Source organism: Sinohyriopsis cumingii, chromosome 9 (assembly GCF_028554795.1).
Source record: "Sinohyriopsis cumingii isolate HCF-2022 chromosome 9, ASM2855479v2, whole genome shotgun sequence".
Taxonomy (NCBI): Eukaryota; Metazoa; Mollusca; class Bivalvia; order Unionida; family Unionidae; genus Sinohyriopsis; species Sinohyriopsis cumingii.
In genome coordinates this window covers 24,346,281-24,355,201 of record NC_142969.1, presented here as the reverse complement: position 1 = coordinate 24,355,201, position 8,921 = coordinate 24,346,281, and the positions used below count along the sequence as shown (strand labels likewise).

At 32.3% G+C, this 8,921-nt stretch overlaps 1 long non-coding RNA gene across 1 annotated transcript; it reads left to right on the top strand.

Moving 5' to 3' along the window:
* The first annotated feature begins 329 nt into the window (after positions 1 to 329).
* LOC149791407 (uncharacterized) lies at positions 330 to 8,105 on the top strand. The gene is made up of 3 exons (XR_016423178.1): positions 330 to 431; positions 1,909 to 1,940; positions 7,947 to 8,105. It is a non-coding gene; the product is annotated as an uncharacterized LOC149791407 (long non-coding RNA).
* The last annotated feature ends 816 nt before the right edge of the window (positions 8,106 to 8,921 follow it).

Genomic DNA, 8,921 nt, shown 5'->3' with positions numbered 1-8,921 from the left:
TCTAACTTTGTAAACATTTTGGACCGCAATTTTCTGTCTCTATTGGGTGCAATCGGGTTTTATAACTTAAATCGAATGTCATTGTCGTAATCATTTTACAAGATCAAAGTCATCTGGCAGTCAGAGTTAAATTGTTGGCTATGTTCTTATTCCTTTTTGTTTTAATATGCATGCAACATAAATCCATACAATATTTCTAAATAGGTCTGATAACAAAATCTTGCCTATGATTGTAACGGTGCTGTGGTAGTTGCATAAGGGCATGTATGTATTGCAAGCAGTTAATTATTTAGGGATACATCTAATAATAATTCCAATTTCAGCTACTGCCATGTATGGTATTTCCTCCTCTGATCCTGCTCTTGGCACGCTTTCAGGAAAAAGCTGATCAGCTCAGTTCAAGTATTGATGCGACGCTACGGGAACGGCAGGTTGAATTACTGCTATTTTATCAACTACTCCTAGATTTTATATGCGCTGACATGAATATGGATTGAGCATCTTTCATTACATTTCCATCTGTCTACACATACCTTCTTGTTTATTTTTGCAGGTCATCGTAATATGGACTGTTGGAATTTTCTCATCATTTATAGGAATTATTGTCCTAGATCTTGGTCTGCCAACATTATATTAGATCTAAATTTGGCATGCGTATTTATATTGTAAAGGCCGTGATACATTTAACTTCCAGCATCATTTACATGTAGTAATATCACAACCTGCTTATCTTATATAACATAGCAATGATGTATAAAAAAATCAGATTTTAACATGCAGCTTTATAAGCATAACAATGTTTGTTTTCCAGCGTTTTGCATCAATTGCAGGAATCAATTTTGAACGAATAATTATACTTTAAATTATTTGTATAGCATTTCACAAAATCATTGATATCAATCTCGATACACGATTACCCACGACTTGATTGATCGTTATTCTGCTTGAGGTGTATCAGTTCGATGTTTCGGCAATTCATTTGGCAATATGCTTACTTGCACCTTTTACCGTAATGCACTTGTTTTCCAGACTGTAACAATTGGGCAGAACTTGTGTTAAGACTTTTGGTAAAGCATTTACATTTGCTTATATTTCTTAAACCCTAAATAGATTTCTAAACACTTGATCTTAGTTATTAAACCTAAAACAACTCATTCTGTAGCATGCATGTTTGTCCTACAACCTATCAAAGTCACATTCATATAAAGTTATCAATAAGGGCTTGGCTCAAGTATTGTTTCATTTGCTTATTCTGCCTAAATCACTGCTTACATTTTTTTCATACCTACAATGACACATTTTTAGTCATGACAGTTGAATTTTCATGATGTTCACTCAAATGTTTAAGATTGGGATCAACGTCAATGGATTTCTTGGAATTTTGTGATTGCAGGCTCGACTTGCAGGCCCTGACCTTTGTGTTAAATTTCAAAAATGTTTTGCGCTAGCTCCGTCCAGGTATTCAAAATGAGTCACTTACAAGATTTACACGAGTTATTCATCTATTCTAAACAAAACGCAGGTGCTAAGTGCAAAGTTGACTGAGCGTCCAACCAATAGAATTTAAGACTTTGTGTTAGTAACAGTTAACAAAGTAAATCAACTATACAAACCATGTTTCCTTGTTAGTGATGTTATTGCAATTGATCTTGTTTTGTAAAATACACAAAAACGTCCTTACAGTATATACTGCACTCTTTGTATTCACCACAGAAACTTGGGCATATAGGTCTAAGTAAATCTTGGAATCTAAATGTTATATTTCTACTCATCGCGTTTTGTGTTTAAGTATGGCTTTGTTTAATCTTATGAGAAACTATTTGCATGCTCTATTAATTGCTTTAAGTATATATGTTCATATTCGCGTTAATTTCTAATTGCATGTATCAACGGATGTGTGTAATCCAGAAGTTATCTTGCTGTCGTTCATCAAAACTACGGTAAATAGTCTTCTTCGGTACTTCCATATTGTATGCATTCTTAATTTTAACAACGAGTCTTGACACATCTTTTCCTTTATTAATTAGTTCATGATCAACAATAAATAGCCACATTTTAGGTATCAAAGAAGCACATTCTTTTATTGACAATCATTGTATTCATCTGTAAATTTACATACAGCTTTAAATATTATTGTGGTATTGACCTTGAGAGGAAAATATACATATTGATGTTATGCAGATTCAATTCCTTTACAAACCAGTAATATGATTTTCCAAAGTATATTAGTATTAAAGTTTGCAAACATCTTCTTGAAACTGGTTTAGCCCACATGTCAGCCACTAATTATATAAAACGTCTGAGCTATCAGTAATTAAGGCGAATTGATTTTTTTGGGATATTAGATGCATGTCAATATTATTTCTTTTCCCTTGAAGATTTGTAGGGATATAGAACATTTTCCCGTCAAGAAACCCTAATTGATATATCGGTATTTACGTTTTTCAGCTTAAAAATGACAATATGAAGTTTGTATTTTATTGTGCATTTTGTATCACTTTTTTCAGAATAAAATGCAACTAATACAGACCACATGCAACATGAATTAAATTGATTTCTATAATGATCCATCCTAAGTTAAATGTAAATTCTTTTGATAGTATTGTATAGCCAAACCTCAAATTAAATTAAATATTTTCTAAGTTTACTTCAATATATTAATCCGGTTAGAGGTTAAATTTATGACATTTTCAACAGATACTTTTAATTCCAAAGGTTGGTAGTGTACGTACTAGATTTAGTTCCACTTAGTTCCATGTATATACTTCAACTGCCATTTTTAATGTGATATTACGCTTTGTACTATTTATTATTTCTAGTTCTCTACACAGAATGTTTACAACCGGATGTTTCACAATTTAAAAAATATGTTTACATTATTATTATAATTGTTTACAGACACATAGAACTAATTCACAAATATATAAGTTATGAAAATTTATTTCAAACAAATTTAGGTGGTTATTATTGCTAGTTCCAAATGGTGTTTTCTTCAGTTTCTGGGTGTTACTGCAGTTGTTGGTTGTGGTGTTTGTACTGATTTAGTGTGTCGTTGGGCTTCGTCACTGACCTAATTGTTTAACTATACTTGTTATAAACCAGAAGAGCATATAGGTTGGTCTGTTGTCCGTCATCCGTCGTATGACTATCCATTCGTCAGCACAACTTTGATGTCACAACTGCTTCCTCTTAAGCTATTTGGATGATTGCTCTGAAACGTACACACATTGGTCACATGGCCAAGATGGTCCTAAATGAAAAACATATTTTTACCATAGATGCTTACCGGATAATCTTGGGATCCATCTTTCAAAGATCTCTTACGATATACATTTAGTCCGGAATCACGACCGTGCATATCTGACCAGCAGCACAGCCGACAAGACAACCATCTTGAAAATTGTGTTACTGTTACTTATTCTGAATTGATAGTGATATCAGCACAGGCTTTCCTCTAACCAATTACAAGTTGGTCTTAAAAGAAAACGGTACCTTTGTGATGTCCTATTTTGCCGCCGATCTAATATTAATTATAATCATCACTTTAGCCAGCTGAAAATATTGTTATCGTTACTCCTCAGGAATGGATCGTTCTGTCAACATATTGTTTTCGTAACGGCCTTCTTTTCGTGTCTGACTCATCCTGAATGGAAATAGTGCTGCACTGACGTTCAATGTGACCGTCACATTGGTCATCTTGAAAATCTTTTTATAGCCACTGCTTCTGAAAGAATGATTGAATCAGTATGTGGCTTGCACAAGTTTTGATGGTTTGTGGCTAGTCCAAAATTAAAATGCTGTTGATATGGCATCCACTATGGCAACCATCTTACAAATCTTATCATCAGAAATCTACATAAACATAACGTCATGTTGATTTGGGGTTTTTACCATAAGAGTTCTCATGACATCCGGTTGGTCTTAAATTAAAATGATGCAGACATGACGTCTAATATGACGGACACAACAGCCAATACAAGAACTTGTTATTGCTACTCTTACCGAATGGAAATTACTATGTGGAAGATTTTGATTTCACCAAAAGACTTCTTATGATAATTGATTTACCTTAGCTGAAAATGGTGCCATAGGTGAATCCAGTATGGTTGTCATGACGACTAGTACAAATCTTACCACTACACACCTTGGATATACGATGATTATGGCATGATGACATGGGTTTGTCAGCAAGTACTAAGCGAAAATGGTGCTGGTTGCACATCTATTATTTCTGCCACAACGATTGTTGAGTATACTCTTGTTAAGCGCTATGCCATGATTTTGTTTACCAAAACATGTGTACTGATGTTTATCTGCAATAAATGAAAATTGTGTGAAGCTGACATTCAAACTGTTTGCTACAATATCTATTTTGAAAATATTAATTGTACGATATATTGATTCTCGCTGCTTTGGATAGCAACAAGGTTAAATTCCTCACACTACTGACTCGTATGCGACATTTGACAGAATATACTATGCTATATTACTTCAAGTCCCCAGCATGTATTTCTTAAACAGGCTTACTATAGTTGAAGCAATTCAGCCATGAGTATAACCCATCTAGAACCTGTTGAGAATAAAATCATGTGAATACAATGACATCTGATGAAAATATACTTAGATAGAGAACAAATACGGAACAACTGCTAAGTATATTTAATTTAACTTTTTGTTAGTTATGTTTTAGATATTTTAGTACATGCTATTGTAATGTAAGACTGTAGGTTGGACTTGACCTTGTTCAAAACTGAGGTCATTTATGCTTAACCCAAGTTGACATTTTTATTATTCAGTGTAAACAAATAATACATAATTAAATTATTCTCTCTATGATTGAGCTTAATATCAGGCTTATTATTAATCGAAGAAGTAAATATGTTTGGTTTGGTCAATGGTTTGGAATTTCCTTACTGAATACTAAAAAAACCAGATTATTGTGTTGTAAATATTTAATCATTCTGGAAGGTTATTTTTCAGTAGGTAATAGTTGTTTTTAGAAAATGTAAATAGTAATCTGAGGTCAAGTAGAGATAAATTGTAACTGTGAGGACTTCATATTTCGTGCTGTAACATGTATTACTTACAAGTTTCATGTTATAAGTTGTGACCAGTAGTTTTCGGCTGGAATCTTTCATGTTCAAATTATTGAATTCAAGTGATTATTTTCTCTGGAAATACAAAAGTGCTCTGATAAAATTCTTGGATAAAGACATTCACTGGACATTATACTAAATTGAAACCCGGATTTGTATTACTGTCATTCAAAAAAATACTGTTGACGCATCGACACTATATAAGCTATAAAAGACATGTCATCTCCTTCAGGTTTTGAATGTTGTCGGAAATTTTTCTGTATTTTACTTCGGACTTTAAATTACTAGTACTTGTGTCTTTAAATCTTGGAGTATTTTGGGATTTAATTCGCAGTACTGTAAGTTAATTTTTCTCATTTTCACTTTGTATTCTAGGGAAATAAATTATGTGTTACATTTTACAAAACTTGTTGTCTCTTACTCTTTTCTGGGACTTATTTTACGAGCATACACTTGCAACAGAGCAAAAACGTTTCAAGCACTTTCAATTTTAACTTTTAATATTGTTATAAATATTAATAAGTTAATAATACAAATTGTGTATCAACAAATTGGTCGAGGTTGATCTTAAATCTTATCAAGTTAAGGTATGAAATAAGAAATCAATGCTACGTCATCAAGAACATTAAATATGAGCAATAATTTTATTAAAATATTAAAGGTCCAGTTGAAGACAAAGATGGTACTATTAAATGGTATATTGACCAAACCAGAAAAACAAACAAAACTGCTGGAGATTCAATTAACAAAAAATTTGTGTGCAGACACTAGTAGCTAATATATAAACATAATTGATATATGGTGCCTTTAAATCTTAATCTAATGAATATAATCTGAATTCATTTAATATTATAAGCACAATAGCGATAAACCATTTGTCTCCTACAATATCTTGAAATGTAAATGAAGGCAAATAACTAATGGAATAACTTCATAATGTTTGTTAATATCTAAACCCACTAACCAATCAGGGTGTGAACGATTCAATGAAGTTAAATTTAACCTGATTAGGTTATGAATGTCACATATTGAAATGTCGCTCTCAATGGCTAGAATCACAAACATAGATAAGTTGGCATGAAAAGATATTTTAAACAGATAAAAGTATATTAGAACAAGTTAGCTGTTATGAATGAAATACAAATATGGAAAATTACCAAAATGCAACAATTACCAAGACATATTTTTGTTGAATCTCAGGATGAATCAGAATTAAAAGGCAACATGAAATTAATTTTGTATTTGATCATGCAAGTGTAATGTGATCTTTGCTAGAATTAAAATGTTTACTATCCTGAACAGTTATTACAACGCACCGTTGATCCAGCAACTACAGTTATTCAAGGGGCAATCGACGTTTCGGGACATCGACACTGGAACTAATTTAAATATATTTTGCTTATGGGATTATATGCCATTTTTCATTTGACAATACTAAGCACGGTAAAAGAAAACTTATAATAAGTACTAGGGATATTGCTTTGGAATCAAATTTCAATTTTAATTTTGCAGATGTATGATGTCAGTGTTATGTACTAATTGTAAGTGACCGTTACCTAACATGAAACTTAATAAATGGCGATAACAATGTTATGGTATGATCATATATTATTATGAGCTATGCTTTAATTCTTTTGTCAATAGTACTATTTGGATTTTAAAACAAGGAGTTAATATTAACAATGTTAAATACAAAATATATCAGAGATGGTCATTATAAAACTTTCCTAGTTAAAACTCAATTCCAGACATTAATATTTGTAAATTATATAAATTACATTTTGAATACAAAGATGTAACAGATATACTAACACAAGAGAAACGCGTACATAATGCTTTATTTGTTTATGAATGAAACCTGTGCATATTCATTATGTGATCTTGCATTTGCTAGTCTGATTTGAACGAATGTAATTATAAAAGAGTATGATAAACGTATTAAATATGCTTTTTTTAATGATTTTGGTTGAATATGATACAGGCCAGATCCACATGCTGATCTTCTATCACGTTAGCTGAGATTATCAGTAATCAGTCAACTATGACGTCTAACATTTTGACCAGACCTGTTATGTTTTTAAAATATTGAATGTATATGGAGGAACTGTAAAAATATATAAAGAAAGAGAGTGTCTTATTCCCATTATTACTCAGGATAGGTTTATACGATCAGTTCACAAATAAATTCAACATTCATGGACATTTATACATACTTGTGCTGATCAAACATATTTGCAAGAAATATGAGATTAATATATGACATAAATTCATCAGGAGCAGACTGTTTGAAGTTCTTATGATACATTATCTGCCTTAAGGTCAAGGTCAATGGGACAATTTAATTATATGATCTTTATATATGACCTTGTTTAACTTTTGAACCTGTGGAGATCTTGTAATGAAATTTTAATTTGACATTTTCTAGCATGGTCATGGCCACCTACTCAATGTCAATGTTACAATAAACCCAATGGCAATGTCGCCGGCAAGAGTTTGTGACACGACAAGATTAACAGGCGCCATTTATAGAACATTTATGAAAAATGTGTGAGATCAATATGAAGAACATACAATCTTAGGTTTGCATCTCAAAGTTTGTGGTGAATGTTAAATATGATGTCTGTACAAGAAATTATGGTTTTACAATATGAGCAATGTTTCAGATCAGACAGGCAATATTGGGTGCGTGCATTTGGGATTGACAAAGTCTCCATGCTCTCTAACAATCGCATATAGTGTTATAAATACACAAGAATGATATAACATTGCAAAATAGGTATCCATCATTCAAAATTTTAAAATATAGACGAAGTGTTCGAAAACCCTTACAAATGTTTTTCTTTATTTCAGCAAAGTAGATCCAAACAACTTGATAAATGGCACATCCGAGCAAGTGAATTACAAACCAGATACAAATGCAGCAAATGAAAACATACACCAAGCAAATGGCAATTCAAATAGAACAACAAATGGCAAGAGAGTCCTCACAGCATGGGAGAAAGTCACAACTTTCTATAACGCACCCATCATTATATTTATGTATAATGTTGTAAGTTTCAAATATCCAATGTGCAATTTATTATCCAGACTGTACGCGTGTACATTGTTATGCAATTTAATACTTGAAACGACGCATTTAAACATCAGCATCATACTGTATTAGGCACATACACAAAATCTGCAATATATTATTTAGCATCAAGACAATTATTTTCGAGCCTGCAACCTTTTCGTCACGTGCTCGGCACGCTAATCACTATACCTCCACTGGTCCTGCCTCCATTGCTCACTTTTTATAATATGACAGGAAGGCGCATTGCATATATTTATTATAGCTGCTTTGTAGTGCTTTCACAACCTTATTAATATTTGCATGCAGATGCTCTCTGTTAAAAATATTAAGAAATTATGTAGGTCCTTGCACTCTGCACCTAAGCTGCTAAAGAAGCGAATCTGCTATCTGGAAATTTACTTTCCAATTTGTGAATATTATCCCTACGCCGACCTACTCAGAGGGAACCGTTTGTACGCTAAAAGTAACAAATAATTTCAAAATACGTGGCCACATTGCTTTATTTGTTTTCAAAAACTTCTCGGACAGTGTTATGTATATCTTCATCGTAATTTAAACTAAACACAATTTTTGTTAAAGTGCTAACATGTGTGTTTGCAAAGTATAAAGTTGTTCATGAATATTCTAGTACTTTCTTTGTCAAATCTTCCATTTCTGAGGTACGTAGTTTTTCACGTTATTAAGCTACTCATCGTGGTAGATGAGTAAATCATGAATGCAGATAAGATATTCGGACAGTTCAGAGTAATATA